Source organism: Thalassophryne amazonica, chromosome 5 (genome assembly GCF_902500255.1).
Source record: "Thalassophryne amazonica chromosome 5, fThaAma1.1, whole genome shotgun sequence".
Taxonomy (NCBI): domain Eukaryota; kingdom Metazoa; phylum Chordata; class Actinopteri; order Batrachoidiformes; family Batrachoididae; genus Thalassophryne; species Thalassophryne amazonica.
In genome coordinates this window covers 54,931,114-54,959,061 of record NC_047107.1, presented here as the reverse complement: position 1 = coordinate 54,959,061, position 27,948 = coordinate 54,931,114, and the positions used below count along the sequence as shown (strand labels likewise).

Here is a 27,948-nt window from a genome sequence, read left to right as displayed (position 1 = left end):
ATCATCTCAACTTAAACATTTACATGCACAGTATCTCGCATGTCAGACATACTCTCAAGAAGACAAACAAAATTAGGATTAAATCTTTCAGCTTCAGGGTTCTCCCCAGACAATGAAATAACAGTGCCATACTGCTATATTGCGATCGCAGTGCCGCTATACTGTGGCGTCATCTCACGATGTTTTAGCGCAAGACTTTGTGGGAATCTGACTGTGCGCAAACCCATTTTTGTGGGGAAATTTCACATAAGCAATTTCAGCTCTTTATTTTATGTTGTTTACATTGAGATGACACAAAACCATGACAAAACGTAAGCATTACATGAAGCCCCATGATTAGAGGGTGATCTCTGCATTTTTTATTTTGTCTTGGCTGTGACCACTACCTGTGTAGCTGAGGAGGAGAAGCCAGAAAAATGCCCAACATGTGGGGTGCTGCGATCGCCGGTCCGTCCGGAACGAAACATGCCGGCGCCAAGTGTCAGAGGTGGACGCCAGTGGACAGTTGACTTTATCGAGGCTGTCTGCCGTGGGATCAACCAGATCAGCTAACAACAATGCTGCAGTCCCTGTGACAGTTTACAGGGAGCCCTTTATGAAGAAAACGGCAGTACGGAAACAAAATTCTTGAGGTACCGAGACATACTTTCATTCTTTGAGATTTTGATACTGAATAGCGGCAAGCATTATTTCCATAATTTTACTATGTTTTAAAAGAACGTCGCACTAAAATCAGAACATTTGTGAATGTTTCCGACAGCGCTTAAGTAGCTTGAGGAAAACGTCCCAGCACCACCCTCGAATGGAATGTAGCTGCTAAAGATTAGATTAATTGCAAAGTTTACATAAGTGTGATGTGTTGTTATGATGACTCATTTTTAAGTGATTACTGTTAATTTTGATGTGTTCACGGTAAAAGCAGCAGCCACTTCCCATTGTGAGAAAATATCATGAACGCAGCCTGTTAAAAAACAGTCTGTGCTAGATGCCAGCATGTGCACACTTACAAGTTTTGTCATAGATATAACTGTAAAAAAAAAAAAATCTAATACATAAAACAGGGCACTCACCAACTTGTAGAATGATTTCCAAGGTTAAATGTGTAAAGTCCGGCAAATAATGTCCCACGGCAGCTCCACCGTCAGCTCCTCAAAGTTTTCTCACAATTCTGGCACATTAGATAGAAAGTCCATTATCTCCTGAAAATACGTATTCCGATATTTTCCAACGTAAGATACATCTATGTGTTCAGACAACCTGTAAAACAGCATTGTGGAGACATTCCGTGTGTGCGTTCATGGCAGCAGTAAAATAGCGTCCTGCGACACAAACCGCAGCGTCAGTACACATTAGGATCTAAAATTGGGTTGGTACTGCATGGTGTGATACAGGTCGGAATGGTTAAGTCTGACTTGGCTTGTGTTTCCACCGCTGCCAGAACCCTTTTATTTGGCAGGCGGACCATGTAAATATTGACAAGCATGTTCTCAAGCACAAGTACACTGCTGCACAGTCAGTCCCCTCCACACAGGGGCCAAACAGAGTAATTTAAAAATTTTTAAATTTTATTTATTTTTTTGCCTTGGTGGATGATGAGAGTTATTTTCATTGCATGCAGAATGTTTCTGTGTAGGCTCTCAGTTGTCCAGGTGGTTTCCATAGTAGAGAAGCTTGAATCTTTGACTGGACTGGGTTGCTTGACGCGAGGATGTTTCGCTTCAAATTGCAGAAGCTTCCTCAGCTAAAATTCTTGCTCTGGAATTCTGACTTCTGTCTGACTCTTGTAGAGAAGAATAAAACAGAAGCCAACAAAAGCTGGAGTTTTAAACCTAACCAGACCCCTCCTACTGAGAGGCAGACTGCTATAGGCTAGTGACTAAACAATAGCTCTAATTAGCAACTACTGTGCTGTAGTTAGCACACCTAATGGCAGGACAGCTGTTCCTCTAATGATGGGATGGATGCCTTTCTGATGGCTCTCTTGATGACGTGAATGACTCATTACCATGAACAAAAGACTGAAACTCCTTTGACCTGAGTACCCCATTGTAAACAGGGGATAAAGTGTGTCTCAGACCCCCTCCCCGGTTAAGGCTGGGTTTCAAACGTTTCACAAAGAATGCCTCCTTGACCCCTCTCTCAAACCATTTCTTCTCTCTGGCTAATATTTTAACTTCCTTGTCCTCAAACGTGTGGTTAGTGTCTTTAAGGTGGAGGTGAACCGCAGACTGAGGTCCACTGGCGCCCTCTCTGCGGTGCTGATGAGAGGGCGCCAGTGGACCTCAGTCTGGACAGTATCAATGGACGTATTTCGACATATGAGACATTTACAAGAAACGGCTGTCAACAATTGCATAACTTACCTACAACTTATGGCCTGCATATGCCAGATGTATGAGCCATACGCTGGCATCCATTGAAAATATTGTGCATGCCCAAACTTTTTCGACATACTCACCGTATTATGATGTATTTTAGCGAACTTCAACGTACTCTTAATTTACACAAAACCTATAACTTATTAGACGTACCCAGTGTATGCCAGCGTTTTTAATACAGTCGGTATACGCTAGCTAAATCATCAAGGTGTGACAGAGGTGTCGCAAGGACAAGGTGAGAATTTCACACTTTGAAGTGAATGCCCCCAGCCTGGTGATACTGTGACTTAGGAATTCAAACTTTTCAAATTGAAATTATGCAAAGGAAATGTGTAAAAATGTCTGGAATCTCCCACATTTTCAGTTGTCTTTCTGTATATTCCTTTCTCTTTCAAATAAGTTTATTGCACATTTGTAACATGTACAGTGTGTCAATGAAACACAAACATTTTAGATTAATTTCATAAATCAACAATTGAGCACAGAGTCAGACCAGAAGCAGTGCTAAAAAAATTTTCATTTTTGTCTTAGAACTTCAGGACACAAGATCGGATAGGACCCAGAGTGGAAGAGAACCCTGAGCTGCCTACAGAGAATCAAGCTTATGACAGAAAAAGAAAAGTACAAACTCCAACCTTTTGCATCTATCAGTGTAGCAGGATTTTTCAACATGAAAGCTCTTAGTGCACATCATGTGCACGTTCCAGGTCTTCTTGCATCTACGTACATGTTCTTTTCGCTGTGTCTAGAGTCAGCATGACCGCTCTGACAAACATCCTGCTTACAACCCTTAAGGTTTGATCTTTATCATGTGGCTCAGTGTCCTGTTTGCCGTGTCTGATGGATGGATATAAAGTGCATTCTCATGCACACAGGGCTCTCGCTTTATTTGGTTTTGCACCATTGGAGATAAGTATGCATGCTCTGTGCACTACAAAGGAGTGATAAGCGAAAGAGAGGCATCTCGGGCTTAGCAGTGCAGAGGCCAAAAATCCAAACACAGTGGTCAGTGGGTCTTTTAAGGTTAGTGAGCATATCAGGCTTACAGAGCATTTGGTCAGGCAGCAATACAGATGCTAAAGTAGAAAAATAAAACTACTACACAGAAAGGAGGTGGTTGTTGTTTCAGGTGTGGATTTTTTTTTTTATGAATTATGTTTTCATTAAAAATAAAAATCAGAACTGTATTAAGATCTTTTGAGTCAGGGGTCTGAGAATCAAACTCCCTGAGGACTGCTGGCTAGTTTATTCTCTCCGAGCAAGGCCAACTGAACAATCAGCAGAAAGACAAATCTAGAGCTTACCTTCATATATTGGAGAATGTTTAAAAATAAATACATAAATAAATTCAGACATGGACAGTTGCCAAATTAAACTGCTCCAGGCCAACCTTCCTTTTAAGGAGACATTTCAGTGTCAGTTAATTTTGCAGCCTTCCTCGAAAATCAGTTAGTTAGATTTTGCATCACTACTCTTAGCTTCATAGTGGAATAGAGCTGAGAAGGATTTTCTTTCACCAAAACAGCTGGAATACTGCAGTCGGCGCTCGTCTGCCCGCCGTTGAGGCCCGACAGCCCGCAACTGCTGCTGTTGCTGGAACACCGCCGTCTGTGCTCGTCAACTATGTTTGGTGACTGGAGTGGATTGACGGAATTAATGTAGTGAGTGCAAGTTATCCTATTTTTTAATTATGGGGCCTAAAAAGGGGACTGCGGTTATGGAGGAAGAACTGGAGGAAATTAGAAAAATGTTAGATGAGATGTCGGCGCAAATGAAACCCATTAAAGAGGTGGCGGATCAATTAAAATTATTTCACAACAACAACAAAAAATATTGGAATTAATGAAGCAAGTTGCTGAATTACAAAACGCAAATGAAGAGAAGGACAAGTCAATGAAACTTATGGAAAATCGCACTGCCGACCTTGAGCAACAGACTAGGTCAAATGACCTCCTCATCATAGGTTTGGACATTAAACCTCAGAGTTATGCAAGAGCAGTGGCTCCAGGAGGGGCCCTCTGATTGGGACAACCAATCAGTGGAGGTGATCTCTTTTCTGAGTGCTAAAGTAATTTCGATAAACTCTGGAGACATTGAAAACTGTCACCTTTTACCCCGGAGAGGTCAAACGCAATCTAAAGTCACAGTGTTGAGGTTTGTAAATAGAAAGCAGAAGACTGCGGTTCTCAAGCAAGCAAAAACTTAAGGGAACTAATGTGTATATAAATGAACACTTGACCAAAAAGAATTCAGATCTTGCAAGACAAGCTTGACTCCTAAAAAAGCAAAATAAGATACAGGCCACATGGACATTAAATTGCAAAATTTCTATTAAACTAAACGGGACACCAGAAGAGGCTAAAATCCTGTGCATTAAAGATGAATATGATTTGAGCAAGTTTAACTGAAGAAAGGTGTAAACAATGAAACAATATGGTGAAAATCACAATTAAGATCAATGACTAACCTTATGGATGGCTTTTCATCATTTGATGATGGAACTTTTGCGCAGGAGTCTAGCTTAAAACTCTTTGAAGATATTGAACACAGTTTTCATAACTTTGAAAATAATATTGACCCAGATTGTTTTTTTTGTGAAAATATTATTCAAATTGTAAATATTTCACTGAAGAGAAACTGAGGATTACTCTTTAATAAATGGGACTTTTTCTATTATACATTTTAATAGTAGAAGTCTCTTACAAATTTCTCTAAACTTCAGGACTGTTTAAGAATATCAAATAAGCAATTTTCAGTTATAGCTATCACTGAGACTTGGTTGAGAGAGGAGCTAGAGGATGATGTTCAGCTTGAGGGATATGACTTTTTTTTTTTTGCAATAAACGAGGTGGTGGTGTGGCACTTTATGTAAGTTCTAATCACCAATGTGAAATTATACATAGTATGTCATTTTCCTTGGAATATCATAGAATGTGTTACAGTTGAAATTAAATGTAAAAAAAAAAAATATAATTATAAGCTGCGTTTAGAGCTCCAGGATCAGATATCAATACTTTTGTGGATGACTGACTGACATGTACAACACAATTAATAATAACAAGCTTTTGTTTGTCTGTGGAGACTTTAATATTGATTTTTTTAAACCCTTATGGTCAATTACAAATAAATGAATTTATAAACCTATGTTTTGTATGGGTCTATATCCTGTGATCACACATCCAACCAGGATAACTAGAAACACATCAACACTCATTGATACATATTAAATGCCATTGTAGGGAATATAACAGGTGGAATACTTATTTCCAATGTCAGTGATCACTTGCCAGTTTTTGTAGCTTTTCAATCATCAGTGGACAGCATGCATCAAACAAAAACTGCACATTTTATTAGGAAAATAACTAATGTTAATATTGAGAACCTCAGAAGGGATTTATTGCACCAGAATTGGTGTGAAAGTTATTGTGATGATGTTGATGAATCATATGAATAATTTATTTCTATTGTATCTAATATGTATGATAAACATTGTCCGTGGGTGCCTAAAACCGGAGATACACAAAGGACTGATAAACCTTGGGTAACAAAGGGACTCCTGAATGCATGTAAAAAGAAAATTTATTGTATAAGCAGTTTTTAAAATTTAGAACTAATGAAGCCGACAGGAAATATAAGACATATAAAAATAAATTAACAAACATTATGCGATTGTGTAAGAAGCAGTATTACTGCGATTTGTTGGAGAAAATTAAAACTAACATTAGGGGAACCTGAAGCTCTTGGGCGAAATCATTAAAAAGAAAAAGTTGTTAAAGATTATCCATCTTACTTTTATATAGACTCTGATAAAATTGTAAAAGGAAATAAAATTATTGCTGATTATTTTAATGATTATTTTGTTAATCTGGTAAAAATTTATCAAACTCAATTGTAACTACGGCAAAGTGTTCTATGGACAACTGTAAATCAATTAATACAATTCAGGATTCAATGTTTATTAGAGAAACAGCTACAAAAGAAATTTTTAACATAGTTCATAAAATTAAGGGAAAAAAATCCACTGACATTGATAGCTTTGATATGATTTTGATTAAGAACATTATTGACTGTATTATCAAACCCTTAACATATTTGTAACCTGTCACTCATGACTGGGAAATTTCCCTCCAGAATGAAAATTGCTAAGGTGAAACCATTGTTTAAATCTGGTGATAAACATTTTGTTTTTTTTCTAATTATAGGCCAATCTCTTTGTTACCACAGTTTTCTAAAATTCTGGAAAAAATATTTGTAAAGAGGTTGAACGATTTTATAGAAAAACATCATACTTAACAGCAGTATGGTTTCAGAAAAAAATCAACAACTTCTTTGGCTTTAATAGACTTTGTGGAACAAGTTACAAATGCAATAGAGAAGAAGCAATACACTGTTGGGGTTTTTTGACTTACAGAAAGCATTTGATACTATTGATCATACCGTATTATTGGAAAAATTACAGATGTATGGTATTAGAGACTGGCCTTTAACTGGATAGCTAGTTATTTATGTAATAGATAGTGTGTTCACCTTGGTGGGATAAAATCTGAATTTTTGAAGATTACATGTGGAGTGCCCCAGGGTCAGTTCTCGGGCCATTACTGTTTTTGCTGTATATTAATGATATAGGTTTGGTTTCTAAGTCTTTGAGTTGTATTCTGTTTGCTGATGATACAACCGTGATTGGTAGTGGAGAGAATTTGAGACAGCTCTTGGACTTGGTGGAGAGGGAACTGCAAAAATTTCTATACTGGTTTGACTCTAATAAATTATCACTTCATTTCGGTAAAACTAAGTGCATTATATTTGGAAATAAGCCTAGAAATTTAAGCAGTAAATTATTGTTGAATGGTATTGAAATTGTATCTCAAACTAAATTTCTTGGAGTTTTGTTGATGACAAGCTTAGTTGGAAAACTCATATAAAACATATTGAGTCCAAAATATCAAAAAATATTGGTATCTTACAAAGTACAATACTTTCTCCCCAACATCTGTTGGTTTCATTGTATCACTCATTACTTGTCCCTTATATGACTTACTGCATTGAAGTTTGGGGAAATACATATAAAACAAATACTAATCCAATATTTCTGTTACAAAAAAAAGCTATAAGAGTGATAAGTAAAAAACATATCGTGAACCAACAAATTCACTGTTTGTTGTCTTCAGTTTTTGAAATTTATGACTTGGTTGATTAGTTCACAATACAGATAATGTATAAAGTTAAAAATGGATTCTTGCCTCAACATGTCCAGGAGCTTTTAAAATGAGAGAGTCCAGTTATAATTTGCATGGATCTTTTGTTTGATAGAAGAAAGATTCGAACTACTGCTAAAAGTCATTGCATTTCCGTAAAGGGTGTTAGAGTGTGGAATGACTGTTTAGATTGTATTAAAGTATCTAGTACATTGGCTTGTTTTAAAAGACTGTATAAAATAATATATATTAACTTGTTATAGTTTGCGTAATTAAGTAAACTGCCTGTGTGGCTATTTTTGTTTGTTTGTCTGTTTGTATTACTTTGTATGTTTCACTGTGTTACATTACTGACTGGTAATTGTTTTTCATGTTTATTTAACTGGTGATACAAAATGTAAAGCTTGCACTGTGCGTAATTTCTCCAATCACAGCCACATAAGCCTATAATGTCTTCTGGGTTGTCTGGGTGTCTTGGTGGCTTTCCTCACTCTTACTTTTGCACAGTCACTCAGTTTTTGAGAACTGTCTACTCCATGCAGATTTACCATAGAGTGCCATGTTGTTTGTATTTCTTTGTAATTGATGTAAATAAAGCCCGAAACATATTCAGCGGCAGCTTTACCATCAGAGAGCCTCGTCCACAACTATCACAAAGACTCCAAGCTGTCACTGATGTTAAAGGGGGCAGTGCACAGTATCAAGAACAGGGGTATGTAAACCTTTGAGCAGGGTCATTTGGGTAGTTCTCTTGTCAGTTTGATTTAAAAAGAGGAAACACAGTTGTTTGACAATAAATGGCTTCACCCAACCACTAACCATGAGTGAAAAAAAGTTTGTGTTATTATATTCTCTTAAAAATGGCCAAAAAAGCAAAAATTCTGCCAGGGTATGTAAACTTTGAGCACAACTGTCATTATCTCCTAAGAGATAAAAGGCTGTTTAACAGGTTGGGAAAAAATGCCTGGATTCGTCTTCTGGGCTGTAATTTCTGGTACTTCATGGGACACTGACCCCAGCAGTACACTAGAAACATAACGAAATATAATGGGGTGTTTTGGTTGGGTGCTGTCAGAAATGATGGTAAATCCCACCCTGTCTGTGTGAAGTTCTGCAACGCTGAAGCAAGACGGTGACTTTTGGCACATGCGAGATTTCTCCGGTAATCAACTATCGATTGACATAAGAGTGTATCGTTAACCCCGACCTTACTGTTGTGTGGGCCGCTGAAGAGGAGGTACTGCTGGCCCACAACCACCAGAGGGCACCCTGCCTGGAGTGCGGGCTCCAGGCACAAGAGGGCACCGCCGCCTCACAGGAGCAGCCGGGGTGACAGCTGTCACTTATACCTGTGACAGCTGTCACCAATCATCTGATCTTCAATCGTATATCAGCAGGACGACATCTCCACTTCTTTGCCGAGATATCGCTATGCTTAGGAGGTAACGAGCTCAGCCAATCAAGTTGTCTTTTCGACAGAAGAATATTGTTGCTTTGTGTTTTTTGACAGCAGACTTTTCGACAAGAGGTGGAGGTGGATTTCCCACCATACGTGTTGCTGGGTATAAACACACCTACATCTAACTGTTTTTTGTCCTCGCCAGCAGTACCAGATCCGACAAGCGGAGGCAGTGGCCACCTGGGAGTTCGGGACTTGGCGGCTCCAGTATTCCCGGGGTTCGGTGGCGGAGGAAATCGTGTGGTTCCGGTTCTGCTTTGGACAGACGTCTCTTATCTACGAGCCTGCCCACATGACACGTTCTGTAAATTGACTTCATTGCATACTATTGTGACCTGCCGTGTTTGTTGTGCTCATTCACAACAGTAAAGTGTTGTTATTTGACTTCCTCCATTGTCCGTTCATTTGCGCCCCCTGTTGTGGGTCCGTGTTCCTACACTCTCACAACACTTAACGATGGCTCAGAGAGAGAGAGGGATCGGGAGGCAGGAAACGAGCTGAACAGGAGGAGAATAAACAGGTGAGCAGAACCTCATCATCAGGAACTTTAAGGTTGTCACAGACAACCAAAACACATGCAGGGATCAACAGAACGCAAGCGTAGGATTTAGCCACACATTATGATTTTTTCACTTGCCTTTCCTGGGTCATTAGATTGGAGACTGCAATGATTGTTGCTAATGCAAACTGCTTAAATAGCATAGACTGTGACAATGTTGCTTCCAACACGGTTAGATGCATGGCTACAAATTTTGAAAGCATACTGAGTAAAATTGATGAGTTCAAACACCGTGTTGATGAGCTGAAACCTGACATATATTTGGAACTGAGACATGGTTAAAATGTGACATATCAGATTGTCTTTTAAACATGCATGGTTTTAAATTTTTACATAAGGATACTGCTGAAATTAGAGGTGGTAATAAAAATGGTGAGGGACCACATTGAGATTGAACCATGTAATGAGTTAAACAATATGAATCTCAAAGATACTCTTTGGGTTTGGATGAGTGCGGCAAAGACAACCTACTTGGTGTAGTATATATAAAGGGTGATGCAAGTGATGAATATAATAAATTGTTGGAGCAATTCGATGTTGCCAGTAAGATTTGTACGGGACAATTATTGATAAATAGCAATTTTAATTTGCGTGGGATTGATTGGCTGAGTTTTACTGTAAATTAAGGTGAAAATTCCTTTTCTCAGATTTTATGATAAACTTAATGATTTATTTTTGCACCAAAATGTTTTAGAACCTACAAGACAAAGAGGAACAAATACCAATTATGCGAAAAACTTCTCAGGGATAAAATTGTAATTTCTTGAAAAAATTTATTGAACGAACAACATTGTTTTCGAAGGGGCAGATCTTGCCTAACAAATTTGCTTGTTACCTTGGAAGAATGGACTAAACTGTACGACAAGGGCCTGCCCTTCGATGTCCTTTATTTAGACTTTAAAAAAAGATTTTGATTCTGTGCCTCACTCCAGACTGATATACAAATTACGGACGTTCGGCATTGGTGGAAAACTATGTAACTGGATTGAAGATTTTCTTAGTTAAAAACAGCAGTGAGTCTGAACGGAGTGAGGTCATCATGGGTGCAGGTCAACACCGGCATCCCTCAGGGGTCGGTCATTGGGCCATTTTTGTTATTTACAACACCAATTCCAATGAAGTTGGGACGTTGTGTAAAATGTACATAAAACAGAATACAATGATTTGCAAATTCTCTTCAACCTATATTCAACTAAATACACCACAATCTGGACGTTCCAACTTCATTAGAATTGGGGTTGTATCAACGACCTGCCTTGAGCGTATTAAGATATATCATCCCATACTCTCACTTGTCAATGGGGAGAAATTTCAAAAACATAAACAATGTTATTACATGGTCTGATTTATTGGTCTGAATTATACTATGAATGAAAACATCTTAGAGACTGTTAGAGGAAAGAGATCTTGGTGTTTTGATTTTGAACAATCTGTCTTTCTCCAAGCATTTAGCTGTGTCAGCAACCAAGCTAACAGTGTATTGGGCATGATAAAAAGAGTTTTCTCTTACATTGACAGGGAGTCCTTTCTTCTCTTGTATAAGAGCTTTGTCCACCCACATTTCAAGTATTGTGTGCAGGCTTGGGCGCCATATCTTGAGAAAGACAAAAATATATTGGAAAAAGTGCAAAGAAGGGCCACTAAGTTGGTTCCGGAGTTGCAGCAACTGCCCTATGAGGGCAGACTGGCTGAATTACAACCCCAATTCCAATGAAGTTGGGACGTTGTGTAAAATGTAAATAAAAACGAATACAATGATTTGCAAATCCTCTTCAACGTATATTCAATTGAATACACCACAAAGACAAGATATTTCATGCGCAGCCTGATAGATTGTTGTTTTTGTGCAAATATTTGCTCATTTTGAAATGGATGCCTGCAACATGTTTCAAAAAAGTTGTGACGGGGCAACAACGACTGGAAAAGCTGATGAATGCTCAAAGAAGACCTAATTGGAAACAGGTGAATGTCATGATTGGGTATAAAAGGAGCATCCCAAAAGGCTCAGCCATTCATAAGCAAAGATGGGGCGAGGATCACCACTTTGTGAACAACTGTATGAAAAAATAGTCCAACAGTTTAAGAACAATGTTTCTCAATGTTCATTTGAAAGGAATTTAGGGATTCCATCATCTACAGTCCATAATATAATCAGGAGATTCAACTTTCTAGATGTAAGTGACAATGCCGAAAACCAACATTGAATGCCCGTGACCTTCGATCCCTCAGGCAGCACTGCATTAAAAAACCGACATTATTGTGTAAAGGATCTTACCACGTGGGTCAGGAACAACAAAGTAGAGTTTGCATCTGTAGCCAACCCTAGACAGCGACAGACTGGTCACCACTTAAGCAACTGAAGATTCTATAGAATGACGAGCTCTAAAAAGGTAATTATAGCAGTTCAAAAAATTATTCTTTATCAATTTTGCCAGAATTTGATTAGAGCACCTTTTCTAAATTTTTTTTTAGAAGCAATTGAAGTCAGTACATTCGGATCATACCCACACAGTGAGGCAAATAAGTATTGATCCACTGCCAATTTTGCAAGTTTTCCCATCTACGAAGAATGGAGAGGTCTGTAATTTATAGGTACACGTCAACTGTGAGAGACTGAATCAATAAATAAATAACATAAAATAAAATCACATTGTATCATTTTTAAATAATGAATTTGCATTTTACTGCATGAAATAAGTATTTGATCACCTACCAACCAGCAAGAAATCTGGCTCTCAACAGACCCGTTAGTTTTTCTTTAAGAAGTCCTCCTATTCTGCACTCTTTACCTGTATTAACTGCACCTGTTTGAACTCGTTACCTGTATAAAAGGCACCTGTCCACACACTCAATCAAACACACTCCAACCTATCCACCATGGCCAAGACCAAAGAGCTGTCTAAGGACACAAGGGACAAAATTGTAAACCTGCACAAGACTGGGATGGGCTACAGGACAACAGGCAAGCAGCTTGGTGAGAAAGCAACAACTGTAATTATTAGAAAATGGAAGAAACAAGATGGCTGTTAATCTTCCTCGGTCTGGGGCTCCATGCAAGATCTAGCCTCATGAGATAAGGATGATTCTGAGAGCTCTCTTCAGGATGACCTTAAGAGAGCTGGGACCACAGTCGCAAAGATTACATTAGTAACACACTACGCCGTCATGGTTTCAAATCTTGGAGGGCACGCAAGGTCACCCTGCTCAAGCCAGCACATGTCCAGGCCCGTGTGAAGTTCACTAGGGACCATCTGGATGATCCAGAGGAGGCATGGGAGAAGGTCATGTGGTGAATTACAATGTGATATTCTGAATTTGATGAGACCAAAATAGAGCTTTTTGGTATTAACTCCACTTGCCGTGTTTGAGGGATGAGAACAACCCCAAGAACATGGTCCTAATCATGAAACATGGGGGGTGGTAACATCATTTTTGGGGGTGTTTTTCTGCAAAGGGGACAGGACGACTCCATCATATTTAAGGGAGGAGGGATGGAGTCACGTATCACGAGATTTTGCCAAACAATCTCCTTCCCTCAGTAAGAGCACTGAAGATGGGTTATGGCTGGGTCTTCCAGGGTCCTGGAGTGGCCTGGCCATTCTCCAGACCTGAACTCAATAGAAAATCTTTGGAGGGTGCTGAAACTCCAAACCTGAAAGATCTGTATGGAGGAGTGGACCAAAATCCCTGCTGCAGTGTGTACAAACTTCTGACCTTCTGTAATTGCAAACAAAGGTTTCTGTACCAAATATTAAGGTCTGTTTTTCTATTGCATGAAATATTTATTTCATGCAATAAAATGCAAATGAATTATTTAAAAATCATACAATGTGATTTTCTGATTTTTTTTTTTTTTTTAGATTTTGTCTCTCACAGTTGAAGTGTACCTACAATAAAAAATACAGACCTCTCCATTCTTTGTAGGTGGAGAACTTGCAAAATCGACAGTGGATCAAAAACCTCTTTACCTCACTGTATCTACAAATATCAGCGATCAGAACTTTAATTCTGACATATTGCTTGGCCCTGATGGGAGTTCAGTACAGGGTTTTCATTTGTGTAGACCATCAATTTTTTCTAACATTTACCCAGTGTGTGCCACCATTTGATGGCACTTTATGATAGTGGATAAATGCCTTTCACTCAGCAGCTAACAGTGAGCATTGAAATGTCTGATTTGCTCAATAATGTTACACACAGGTCAGACCCTGATCTTTAGGTGGGACCAATATGAAACACAGGACCAGAAGGAGAAACAACAACTACCTGTTTCTTCACACCAAACTAAAGCATTAATAAATAATGAATGCAGCAGGCCAACACCAGGGAGCTCCCAACTACTGTACTGAAGATTACGAGGGTTGGTGGTCAGCCAAAGCACAAGCCTGCATCTGAACCCCTGTGTTTGTCCTTCCCCAGAACCCTGGTTCCTTTTATTGGGTGATTGACTTAAGGGGTGCAAACTTCATTTCCTTCCCTTGAAATTGCCACTCAGCCTGAGAGGTGGTGCAGTGACACACTGGGCACAGGACTTGTGGATATTTGCTAAACAAAAGCTCAGAAAATTAATCTCCAAGGAAAATATGAATTGAAATCACCTCGTTTACAAGTCTAATGCATGTGTTGGAAAAATCTACTATGAATGAAACCACGCCGCACCCTCCAGGTTCCTGGAGTGAGAGCGTGCAAGGTCAGAGAGGGTCTTACCTCACCTCAGCAATCAGCACACTTTTTGTCATGGCAGTGAAACACCTGCATGTTTCACATCACACAGACCTCCATCACAGACATTTAGTCCTGACTTAAAACACTATACATGTCTGTAGAGTATTTTTAGTTCATTGTCAAGAATATCAAGTAAACTTGGTGGACTCTGGATGATCCGCCCGACCATCCAGCTGTTTTCAGCTGCACACAGCCTATAATTTTCCACAGGAAAGAGGACGAGCTCTTACCTATTGCCCTGCCTCTCTGTCCCACACAGGGGTGTCTTTAACTCACCTTCCCTCTCTGTTTTCTGGCACATTGTAGAAACACAGACGGTAGTTTCAGGGGTCTGCATCTCTGACAGGTGCAATCAGGCTACCTGTCCCTGTCCAGTCCAGCAGATGTTGATTTTTAATTACAGAGCAACTCCTACCTGAATGGTTTGGTGAGTGGAATGTTTGTCTGCTCCACAAACATCTGGTCCATTTGGATTTCTGGGGCAGGTGCCCTCACTGGACAAAGACAGCTGTAGGGCAGACGTCTGTGCACAGCATGCAACATTCATCCTCCACAAGCTTCTGTTCAGGTTGCTGTTTATTCTCTTTTCAAGCAGACTTTGTCACAGAGGTTATCTATCTAACCCCAGTGGGTGAGGAGTAGAGGAAAATTGAGCTTTGTTTCTTAATTGCTCACCAACTTTGCCTCAAATTACTGAGCAGTGCACACCAACCTCTACTTTCTGCAAACTGTGTGTCCTGGGGTGCAGGAACGTGGTTGTGATGGCGTCTCCTTTGGTGCGTCAAACCATTCCATGACTGTTTGTCCTGTGATTGGGCAACATGTCACAATGTCCACAACATCAGCAGTCACCGCCGTTTGTGTGCAAATAAAAAATCTGGCTCTTATGAAAACGTGACAACTTAAGAATTTAAAGTTAACGATTGTAACTTGTTACCGTAACTTAAGGTTTTTCCAGTAACATCCACAAAATGTTTATGCTTGTTGTGTGCTGTAAAATGGAAGCAATTTTCTCTGTGCCATGAAAAGAAAACAATGCTGAAGTCTGTATAAAGTGGGTAAAATTAGCGGTGGGCACATCTGTTGAATTACAGCGTGCTGATTTTAGATAGACGTCCTTGGGATCGACTGCGCTGCAAATCCACCCACCAGAATTCAAACACTTCCTGCACTTGAAAGAAACAGATGTCTAATAAAAATGTGTAGTACTGACTGATGTTCCAGCTACACCCTTCAGTTTTATATTAAAGAGACACAATAACACAGAAACTTGATAAAACCGAGCTGCTTGGTAAAGTTTTCCTTGGCAACACTTCGTTTTTCAGTGAACTCAGTCTGCATGTTGCCCAGTGATACGTATCATTTTCCCCCCTGTCTTGATCTCCGCTCTCCTGTGGTCACTAGGGAAACCAACAAAAACAGCTCTCCAGAGCGACAGACAAGGACAGACTAGATGAAACCACGCGACCCTCTTTAGTGTGGCAGGGAGGGGACCACATCGTCTGTGACCTCTGCTTATAAAACACTCCTGACACACCGCAGATTTTAAACGCTGTTCCTCGCAGCCAACATGCTGCTGCAAGCCACAGACAAACAACTGCTCCAAAAGCACTGGGACCTGGATTAGAATCTCCACACACAGCTGAAAATATCACATATGAAAATGTACACTTAGCAGAACAAAGAATCCACATTAGCAACTTTTGTGAGACTGGAGCACTGATGTTTTAGCTACATCTGAACTGTAAGAATCTTTTCTGGAATTAAGGAAATAGAACCACAAGTGATTTTAGTATCTGTACCTGAACTCTTTTAGAGTCCCTTGTATTTCCATTGAGCTCACAAGGTTGTTGCACATGCCGTGACACTAACAGGAGGTGTCCTGGAAGCACCAACATTCTTCTGAAGTTATATTACTGGGGCACTAATCAAACTGTGCGCTAGATCACATCTGTGGGGAACTGTGATCTTCACATCACAGTTTGTCACAACTGACTGTGAGCTGCCGGGATACATATCTGTGAAAGTGAGAATGGAACTTTACTTTTAGGTATGTGCTTCCGCAATTAAACATTGTTGATTGGTCAGACACAAGCTTGACCCAATCACAAAGTGAAACCAAAGGTTTCACACTTATTGGATGACAGTGGAAGCTGTAGAATGATGAGGTGCAAACTGTTCTTCTATTAATGTACAGATGGTGTCCAGAGAGGCTCAAAGGAATTAACTTTAAATTATGGAATTATAGAACATAGAAGGATTTACTGTACATATAAACATACAGCAAAATTTGTCCTCTGCATTTTTAGAGTTTGACACAATCCACCCACTTGGAGCAGTGGGCAGGTACAGCCTGGCACCCAGGGACCAACTCCAGATGTAGAGACACTGCCTTGGTCAGGGGCAGATAAAGGAGCAGACCCTAAACATGTATGTTTTTGATTGTGGGAGGAAACCCACACAGACACAGGGAGAACATGCAAACTCATCAAAGATTGGTGGGAAGCGATTCCACAACCCTCTTGCTGTGAGGCACCAGTGCTAACCACTAAGCCACTGTGTCACCCATGTCTGTGTGATGTCTGTATTTGTTATTTCATTACGTGTCAGGGTTTTTTTTCCCCAATGACAATCTTTAAATACACTTTTTTCATTGGTAACCTTTAAATTTAAGTACACCTGGTAGTTTATTTAAAGCTCATCAAAGGGCAAAGAAAAAGTTCATAGTGTGATTATTTAAAAATGTTTAATTTGCATTTATTTCTGAACTGATCTATACTTAAAAGTAAAGGGTGCAGTTATTCTAAACAGGTCTGTATGATTTATAGCTATACTTTGCAGAACTCAGAATGACAAACAAGTGCAAGTAGACAAATTCATTAAAAAAAAAAAAAAATCAGTCAAGTGTGTGGCATATGAAATGACAGCAAAGTTTTTGCACTATTTTAGTTCAAAAAGCAAGGGCATCACTGATCCAGAAAGATGCACAGAAACTAACTCAAGTAATTCTGAATTTGCAAAACAAGATGAGAGAATAGATGCAAATAAAATGGTCAATGTCTGGCAGAGTTCCACAATGCACTCCACAGCTGATCCTCTGCAGGGGAAGCTGGTCTTCTTTGTGTCATTTTTGCCTGAGCATCTGCATTACACGTGCAGACGAGAATGTGGGAGAATTTTATAGCAGGAAGATAAAGTTTATTGATGAACTTTTAAAAAGTGTCTTGGCTTTTCAAAAGTTTTATTCAGTTAAAGCATATAAGCACTTTATAAATGTTTTTGTAGGTTAAATGAATCCTGGCTTTTCATGAGTTTAAAATGGATATTGTACTATTGAGTACAAACTCAGTCTGGCTAACATCTTTGGCTTACAGTACAGCGTGGTTGACATGAGTTTGACAATTACCACAGCTAACGAACCATCTGTAGTGTATGGACTGCTGTCTTAATCACTGTCCAGGAAAAGGATCATGGCATGTAGACTATGTGTTACAGTTAGGGGTCCAGATAGGACTGGACCGTTACTTGGCGAAGGGCTTAAATGCAAGGGAGCAAGAAACAGGACGGAATATGAACGAAAGGAGATTTATTAACACTAAACAATGAAATAAAGGTGGCCTGCTGAGGTGAGAGTCAGCCTCTCATAGCGGTGGAAATCCGGGTGCTGCAGGATTCCAAGCCGGTCTTGAAGCAGAATGTCAACTAAGGGTTCAAGGACCAGGACCAGGTGGAACGCTCGCCTCCAAAACCAGGAACTGAGCTTAAGCTGTGCAAAGCTTCGATGTCTTGAGCGCACAGCTGGAAGACGCGGTCAAAGTCACAAGGCGGCAATCAGGTTTGGTCCTCCTGGTATCTGTCTGTATCATAGACGAGGCTTCAGAAGCTGGCGAGGTAAAATGAGGAAAGCAAGGCAACAGACAGCAAAGGACATCTGGCCTGGCTCAAGTATCTGGCCTGGCTCTTGGAAAAATCTGGCAATTAAAGAACAGAAAATCCAGGTTTAAATAGTCAATCAGAAATCAGTCACTCATCTGATCCAGGTGTGAAACAAAACTAAAGCCCCTTTTACACATAGACGGTAAGAGTTCCCAGAAGTGTCCCGGAAGAGTTTTTGGCTGTCTTAAGGATCAAACGCCGTTGTTAACGCCGGCACTAGGGGGTGTGGCTTAGTTCCGGCTTTACCGGGAATCACCGGAAAAATTATTCAACATGTCGAATAATTCCGGGAGCACTCCCAGAGAATTCGCGTGATGACTGAGACAACGCGAACAACAGCGTTTGATACTTTTTAATCGCCGTTTCATCCTGCCCCTTCCTGTAGTGCCGCAGTTTACACCGCCGTAATTGGCGGCCGGCGTTGTATCCCTAACCAACGGCGTGTAAAACAGCGATAGAGCCCACATCGGCGTCCTCAACGGAGTTTTAATTGGTGACAGAGGCAGACAAAACGGCGGCACTAGCGGACAGTACGCCGCTCTAAACGCCACCTCCCGGTTAAAACGGCGTTCCAAACGGCCGATAGTTGGCGGTCAGTATAAAAACGCTAGCGTGCTGCATGCACTCGCGGCCAGCTCCAGATATTTTTGCAGAGAAGCTCCAGTATGCCTCCTAAAAGAAAATTGGCAGCGGCAAGGACTTACCAAGAGGTCTGGTTCAGAAGCAGAGGGAAGGCCTGTGGTGGAGACGGAGCAACACGTTGAGGAGGGGTAAAGGAAGGAGAAGAAAAGGCTGAGGATGATCTCCCTCCCCTGCAGTGACAGAGGCATGTATTCCTGCTGCTTCAGCCTATTATACTCTGGGGGCTGTGCCTATATGCAAAAGATCCTGGAGTAACGTAGGATTTGCCTGGATAAAAACCTGGGTATTAACCAGCGGTACACAGGGCATTATCGGCGGCAGCAGAACACCGCCGTTCTCACGCGCATCTTAACCTGCGATTGTAAAGGATAGAACTGGGTATTAACCCCCGTTGCCTGATGTGTGCCGGATGCAGAGGAGACGCCCAGATATAAAAAAAAAAAAAAAAAATGCAGTGCATTTTCATGACAAGTTGATGAGAAGCATTTGCTAAAAAATTCTATACTTTAATATCAAATCTGAATGACATTTGTGTTTGTATATTAAAGGTTAGAATTTATTGGTAGCCTGGTCAGCCTTTAAACCCTCTGGAAAACTGACATCTAGGACAGCCCAAGGAATGGTGGGATCATTTGTAAACTGTTTTTCAATCAGGAAGGAAGTGGTCCATTACTATTAGCATTTGTGCCCATGGTTATTCCTGGATATCATATATGGCTCCCTAGATGGGACACCAGTCTGACTCTGAAACCCATTTACAGTTGGGTGGACTCGAACGAGTCCTGGAGCCCAAAGGACAAAACCGACAGAGCAAACGTCACCATGCCCAATCACAAGGAAACTGTTCTGCATCCAGAAAACCTCTGCATCATCAGGGAACATTCATCTATGTTATGGTTATGGTGATTGCTAAAGCTAGCGTTACCCCACGTTACCCACCGCATCACAAATTGATGTTTGGTCAAAATGAACTACCTGATTCAAAATGTGATGACTTGGGTGTGTGACTGCGTTGGGAAAGTACAGGGTTCATCTTGGAAAGCCAAATTAATAGAGGAAATAAGAAAGAATGTTCTGGATGTATTTTGATCAGTTTCTTGAAATGCTATACATGTATTAGCATGCTTCAAAATATGTATTTTACTAGTGAACCAGCTCACAGTCAGTCAAGATTCAAGGGGTGGGGGTGGGAAGTGGGTGTGACATTTTTCAACATCAAAAGGCCGAAGGGTAAAGGTTTGGGAACAACAGGTATTTATGTTGTAGAAAGAAGGTTTGGGAAGAGTGAGATATTCAAATAAGAGGTTGCACAGTCTAAACAGTACAATATCTACTGACTGTGACTGGAGCAGCTGTGGAGAAGTACAGATTTACACACCACTGCTCTTTGCAAAAACATGTTGCCATGTTCTTGGCCAGCAGACCTTTTACTCTGACCCTGTTCATTACCATACTTAGGATGACACAAGCCACAGCACAAGTGGAGAGCAATCCAATCCACAAACCTTGAGCTAAACATCATGCCCCATGTCCTCTGCTGTACACTAAGAGCTGGGTGAGTAAATCCTTTGCCCTCAGTGTTTGAAGGACACGTCCATTCTCACACAGTTTATTTATCCAAGAAATATCTGAATGCCGAATGCTCATTGTGGCTCCGAGGCCAGACAGCCAAATGTAATTTCCCTGCTGTATTGTGATTTTTGTGCGAGAACACAAAAGGAAGGTTTGTTCAGTAAAAAGTTGAAATAGCCCCTATTTTTCCTTAACCACCCATGTAAACAATAAAAACAACCATCAAACAGGACCCATAGCACCAAACACAAACGCTCCAGTCAATGCAACACTCTGTGATAGTGAAAGCCGTCTCCAGAGCCAAGACATGATTGGCAAGGCTGCAGCCTTTCCAATTCCCCCAATGATATCCTGCTTCAACAGAAAATCATAAACCTGCCTCACTTTGCAGCGCTGCAAATTAGCTAAGAGCAGTGAACGTGTGGGTAAGACCTGGGCCAAATCTTTCTGCACTACTCCTTTCATTTTCCCACATGATTCAGCTCCTGTCAGACAGCACTGTCCATTTCCTCCACTGCAACAAATCATAATGATGTGTTTCTTTAGGGACATCTCACGTAACACCCTGATCTCCTTTCTACCTTCATCATGTCGGGTTGTTTTACAGCAGAGGATTTCGGTTTCTATTCTGACTTTTGTCAGAGTGAAAATGGTCAGATAAAATAGCTGGACGTTCCTCTTTCACTTTGTACAAATGGATGCAGAAAAGTCTGAGAGGTCAACATTCACTTACTGCTTTCCAACATTTCATGACATATTCCTCTTGTCATCGCATTTGGGAGGCGAAGATTTCTGTGATATTGGTCTGTGTTTGACTGCTATGTTGGATTACGCTCACTGTTTAGCCAATTCCCACAAAACATGGTGGAATTAGAATTTTTGCAGAGAAAAGAACCTCTAAATTTGGATGTTTACCAGAACCCGGATATTGCGAATCAGACTGTCACTTGTCATTGTCTAGTTAATTATGTATATTATGTTTGTATCAATGGCAGAAATGTTTGTCAACAAGTAAATAATGATGGTAATAACATTGATGCTTTCATGGTTCATGTACGGAGTGTAAATGTGATATTTTTGGACCAGTAACAACCTGATATTGGCCACACTTACTGGACGGGAGTCCGGGGAAAAAAAAAAATTAAATTAAATCCAACCCGAGTGTTTGTTTCACACTTTGAGTTGATGTTTATTAGATGGCTAGGTTAGCAAAGTATAGCCACACAAACATATTTATTAACAGATCATTTGTTTTTAAGACAAGACAGAAAGTACTGGATTGGTGTCTGTATTTGAAGATACTGAAGGTTCCAGTATCTATATTGTATTGCACATGAAAAAGTGGAATTGTGCCATCCCTGACTTCAAGGTAGTCACATGATCTTGTTGAAGGAGGCTCAGTTGAAAGTGAAAATCATCATGGATTAGTCCTCCTTGCTCAAGCAGGGGCCACAGTTCGGTACACTAGGAATAACAGGAGAAACAATACTATTAATGTATCTAACAAGACTTCTGGATTTCTTTTATTTGAAGGTATAAGATTAGTGAAATAGGCAGTTCTGGCATTTTTTTTATCATATCATTTAGCGAAATAATTATTCCTTAGGGTACTATCTCACTGGGCTGCAACAGTGTACGAAAGACATTTGCGATGTTCACAGGGTGTTGCAATTGTCTCGCTTGAGTCACAGGGTGTCACTCCTGGATTTTGAACACTTCAAAGTTGTTGAGGTGTCAAAGGGTCATTGCTACACACTCCCAGAGCCATCACAACCATTGTGACAACCCTCTGAATATAGTCTCCGTGACTCATAATATGCGAGAACCGTGAGAGATCTTTTTGAGGGATGGATGATGGATGAGACTACATTGTGAGTGATTGGAGACAAAAATGAGGATCTGACATTCCTTGTTGGAGACACGCATGAGCTACCCTAGGAACATGCCAAAATAGCAGAGATGACCGGAGAGGAACAACGCTTCTGGAAGTGGCAGAGCGAGTTCTGGAGAAGTCCTGAAGTTCTGCTGCTGGGCTTCAAGACTCCTGTCTGGGAGATCTGGACCTACGCATTGATGTATTTATTATTATTCTTGTTATTACTGAGGAACACAATGGAAGTTATAAGCTGCCCCTGGCTCCAACCCACTGTGCATGCGGAGGACGGAGGAGGAGGAGGACATTGCACATGATCTGTGCCAAATCAACAATGCAGATCCACTTCGGATCTGCTGTGGTGACCCCGAGTGGGAAAAAAACAAAGGGATCACCCGAAGGGACTTACGAGGTTACTGCCAAATCAATCAAATCAAAAGACGCCATCCTCGAAGTGCTGCTGAGACATCGCTGTTCCACGGAGAAAGCTGTTCCATCATGTGGAGAAGTGCTTAGCGTGGATCTTGAACCAAGGGGAACACGATCGTACACAGTAAAATCACCAGTGTAAAACTAACACTGACAGTGTTAAATTAGCACTGCCAGTGTACATATGGTCCCATTTTGGTCAGAGTGGGACCATATGTTCACTCTTACTGTGTATAAGCATATCATATCATATCATACTGGTCATCATGGGAGGAGGGCACAACGGATCCCACATGGACAATATTTTTGAGATGCAGCTGCCTTTCCTGTGGAGCCACTCAGCGGACATCACCGCACCATGGAGATTTGGCTGTTCCAGCAGGTCTAGGAGTGCTGTCAATTGGATCTCGAGGACAGGGGGAGAGAAGAGCAGATCCTGTAGGAACATCGTTCTGCAAGTGGGTAAGTGCGCTGGTCACACTTTTCTTCCTTTTTTTTTTTTTTTTTGTTCATTCGAGCAGCACTCACATGTATGCGGACATTGTCTGCACAAGTCTGTGTAACATTAGGCTGGCATTCAGGAGACATGCACTAATGTGTCATTAGTACTGATTCAGTGAGATACAAATAGCAAATCTGTCACTCATTCATGTATTTTGTCGCAAATTTGCATCTTGAACTACTCTCCAACAGATGCTGCCCCTGTTCTTCAAGCTTGGCTGCCTTCCATAAACGCTTAATCTTCTGGCAGTTTCAGCTAAAATGACAAATATTTTAATTCATCCATGGACGAGGATTTATATTATTTATATTATATTTTATATGGGGGGCACAGGTTGGTTTAGCACAAGTTTTACACCGGATGAAAATAAATAAAGCCTCACTTCACAAAGAGTCACATTGATCATTTAGTATAAATACTGGAAAAGCTCTGGTCACCAGTTCCTGCAAAGACCAGATTGTGAATGAAGAGCTGCAATAAAGTCCCCCAAAGCAAAAGCATTCCTGCATGAAATGAAACCTGACACGGAAGTCTGGTTGATAAAGTTGGCCGAGTCAGCATGTACGACATACTGCATGTTTGAAGAAGTCTTTTGTTATGGACCTGCCCAAGTCGTATGTTGCAGTCACACGACACTCAACAGCAGGGTCTCAAAGCCCATGATTAAACAGATCACATACTCTGCTCAAATTAAAACATCACTCTGCAGTACAGAATGCTGGTCTCATTGGCAGGAAAACACAGGAAGGAAAGGCTACAATGATGACTCCCAGGTAAAAGAACAAGTCCTCTCATTGGATCACATGAACACACTCAGTCCCAAATGGATAAGCTCTCAAAGCAGCGGAAATGTGCCAGGATCAACCTCTAACTCCAAATATAATGCAATGCTAAAATGGCTGTTTCGGTTGGCGAACTCAGTACAAATATATGTAATTTAGTCACTTTTCAAAGGGGTCAGACTCATCTATAAAGTCAGTTTAATGTACAATGGTTCATTTCAGGTAAGCTTGGTGTATAAATCTCATAATTCCAGGCAATCATAGCTATCAGCTGGCTGATAGAAGCAAACCAGAGACAATACCAAACCCGCTAATTTAAATAAAACAGCATACATTCCGAGCGTGTTTTCACCTAACGGCCAGTCGCGGAACTACGAATTCTCGCCTTTGGATTCGCCACTTCACCGGATGTGATGTCTACCCGACCTCACCAATAGGACTGGACATATGCTGAGCACAGACAGAGAGACAGACAGACGGAGACAGTCAGATGGACGCAAGGCCTTCCCAATACCAATGGCCATATTTTTGGCCTGGGGTAAAAATCCAGGTTCAGCTTCGAACTGATGAGACTCCTGCACAGTGGTGTCTCACTGCCCGCACCATCGTCTTAATGTCAAACCTAAGTATCATGCCTTATGTCATTACACACTTACTGCACGGGTGGCTGGTCACTAGACGGCAGGACCCTGAAAATAATGAGAAAACAGAAGATACTACAACATAATAAGTAAATAAGAAATAAATATGGCTTGCTCAGAATCAGAGTATGGAAGTGATTGTCAGTGTCAGTATGCATTTAAATGTGCTCCAGTACTTTGTTTCACTGATTTTGTTTCATTTCAGTAAAGGGTACTTCTTGGTCAAGTCGCTGATCATATGAAAGTCATAAAGTTCACATTCATGTGACCTAAGGCTGAGTCTTAATTTGTAGATCAAATATTCCTTCAGGAACACAGCTCTGTGTATGCCAGACCAATTGACACTTTTTGTCATGGTTTTTTATTTAATCTAATTTTATTGGACAATCAACAAATCATTCAGCCATTGCAGGAGTTCCACTCACCTGCTGCCACTCTGGCTGTAATACCCTGAAAAATTACTGCCGCAGCCTTTGTGTTCCAAGTCCAGTTTACAGTTAGCTACTTTTGTCTTATTTCATCTGTGCTTTTGCAATAGTTACGTGACATCACAGTAGTCAAAGAAAAGATCAGTTCAGAATCTTTTTTTGGGATCTTAAAACATGCTTCAAAGCTTTGAATCAAAATGTTTTGCTGGCTGAAGTCAAAATAACAATGTGGGCTATCACATAATTTGAAACAAAGATTGCAACCGAAGTATTCTGGAGTATGCAAAACCTTGAACCAAAGCTAGCCTCAAAGGCTGAATTCAAAACAAGTAGTCAGTATTTAAAGCCCCCGTCACACATAGCAAGAATGTGCAGGAACCAGCCCGACATAGCAAATGTTGCCATAATCTCATGCAGTAGGAAGGAAAAGAGGCGCGGTCAGCAGTGTCAGAACGCATCCGGATTACCTCGTCCACACCTGCACGATGGCATCCAAAGTGCATGTAGACAACAGGTAGATGTCACAGACAGCCATGAGATGGCCAGAAAAGGCGCTGAAGACTGCCCGATGTCCAAACCTCTGGATGGCAAACATGGGCCCAGAGTGGGAGGGAGCGGACAGCCTCGCTGAAAGCTTGCTGGTATTGGGCCATGCTGTCCCATGCGTCAGATGGAACGCCTTTCCAGGGAACTTTAATTTCTTTTTGCTTTTTTGTGCCAGATCCATCTCGAGGTTCCATCGCATGTGCTCAAATCGTTTCGGATCCTGTTTTGCCACCATCGGCATTTGTAAATTGCGGTCAGATGGTCCTGATTTGACATAGACCACCGTCTGATAGGTGCCCCATCTCAACGGTGCCTGGAGTGTTTTGAACATGTGCATCACACTCTGGGCTTCTGGCCAATTTTGACCAACTGTGTGGATGCTCACAGATGGCTGTCAGAACGTTTTGGAACTGAAATCCGACACTTTTCGGATGTGCGCCGATTCATCATTCTGACGCCATTCTGTGTGATTCTGGCTATGTGTGATGAGGGTATAAAGGACACGTTGCACAGAATTCATAACAACTCAGATTTTGACTATTAGAGGTCATATCATGATAAACCTGTATTAATTTGTGCATGTCTGTGAACAGTCTGTAAGCATATGCTATTCAAAACAAACAGCTAGAGACTGCCGAAAACAAAGTACTCCTTTTTCCAAATGTTTCCGACAGCAGTGAGCAAATGTCCCAGTGCACACTGTTGAATGGAATATAAACAAACTGCTGCAAACATTAAGAATGGACTGCGGATTAATTGTAAAGATTACACAAGTGTGACGTCATGCCATGATGACTCATTTTTAAAGTGATAACTGTGTTAATTTTTGTGCAGCTGCAGTAACAGCAGCAGGCGCTTGTGGAAACTGTGATAGCTGAAAGAAGGAGCAATAATTTCACACTTTGACAAAACATTGGCATGCCACTTTACTTCTCACAATTCACAGGCCTTTTATAATAGCTTGGCCCTACCCATTAACCTCACAGGAGTTCTGACAGTAAAAGCAGCACAGTGGGCTGAGACAATCTGCCATATGCACAGCAGGAATACACACTGCCAATCACCCATGCAGGGGCCGACCTAACAAAAATCAATATCAGCGACACCTTGTTATATGCATAGCAGGAATACACATTGGTAATTACACACACAGTTGGCGAGACAGGAAACATCATGCACACCTCGGCGTGTTAACACACTGCAGAACAGACGATACCTGTGGTATGGTGAATTATGTCCATTACATGTTGAATGTCCATTAGGGCCCATTCACACATAACACGAAAGATGCAGAAACCAGAAGAAAAGCCGTGAACCAAACCTGCTGTCGTGAGGGAGGCACAGTGGCATGTATTCGGGATCTCTCTCTGTCTCTCGCTCTCTCATCAGTTCACTGACAGACGGGGCATCTGCACTCTATATTTCTCGTTGTCACACTTAATAACTTAATAACATAAACCCTAATTAACCCTCTGGGGTCCGAGGGCATTTTTTGGACAGTTCACTCGCCTGGCATAAATGATTTATTATTGCTGTTAACAGCTCTCCCTGCATCCCACAATCAAGTTTTATGTCTCTTTTTTTTCAGGACAACCTGTGCTTTCAGAATATATATGTTTTTGTTGTGTTTTATAAGTGTAATAAAGGTTTACAATCAAAAATAGGAAAGGAAAAAATAAAGCGAAAAATAATTTTCCACACACATTTATTCAAAACACACAGCAAACTATAATAAACAACTGTTTGACACTTTATAAAGGTAATTTGAGGTCTTGTGTGAAAGGCTGTACAACAAAAAGGTTCAAGCAATAAACACAAATGCACATTTTGAACAATATATACAAAATGGTCGATGTGTTTTGTTGTCCATTGATATGGTAAACAGTGCTTTACGCCAAGAAAGCAACAGAGTTATCCAGTGATATTCACATGCAAACTAGTGGAGCAATCCTGATAGTTACACACTCTTTGTTTGAGCACGTGAGATTGTCATCAGAGGCTCTCCATGTGCTCCTGCTTTCACTGATCGCTGTGCATAATGGCACAGGGCACACTGAGTATGTACTAATAGTATGTAATCATTGGAGCACCAAGGGGGCTATTCAAACGGGTCAACTAGTAACATATCACTCCTGAAAACGATCTTTGGCTTTTCACGTGAGGTAAATCTGCACTACGATTGGATTTTGGAAAACCAGGTGAACGTGAACCAATTCCAAATAACAACACTTTACTGTTGTGAATGAGCACAACAAACACGGCAGGTCACAATAGTATGCAA

The 27,948-nt window shown here is 40.8% G+C and overlaps 1 protein-coding gene and 1 long non-coding RNA gene across 4 annotated transcripts in view; one reads left to right on the top strand and one right to left on the bottom strand.

Moving 5' to 3' along the window:
• emid1 (EMI domain containing 1) overlaps nt 1-27,948 on the bottom strand; it is a 328,184-nt gene that overhangs the window by 118,137 nt on the left and 182,099 nt on the right. The gene's annotated exons all lie outside the window — the stretch shown is intronic.
• On the top strand, nt 147-15,286 carry LOC117510544. The gene is made up of 3 exons (XR_004560746.1): nt 147-273; nt 12,805-12,809; nt 15,275-15,286. It is a non-coding gene; the product is annotated as an uncharacterized LOC117510544 (long non-coding RNA).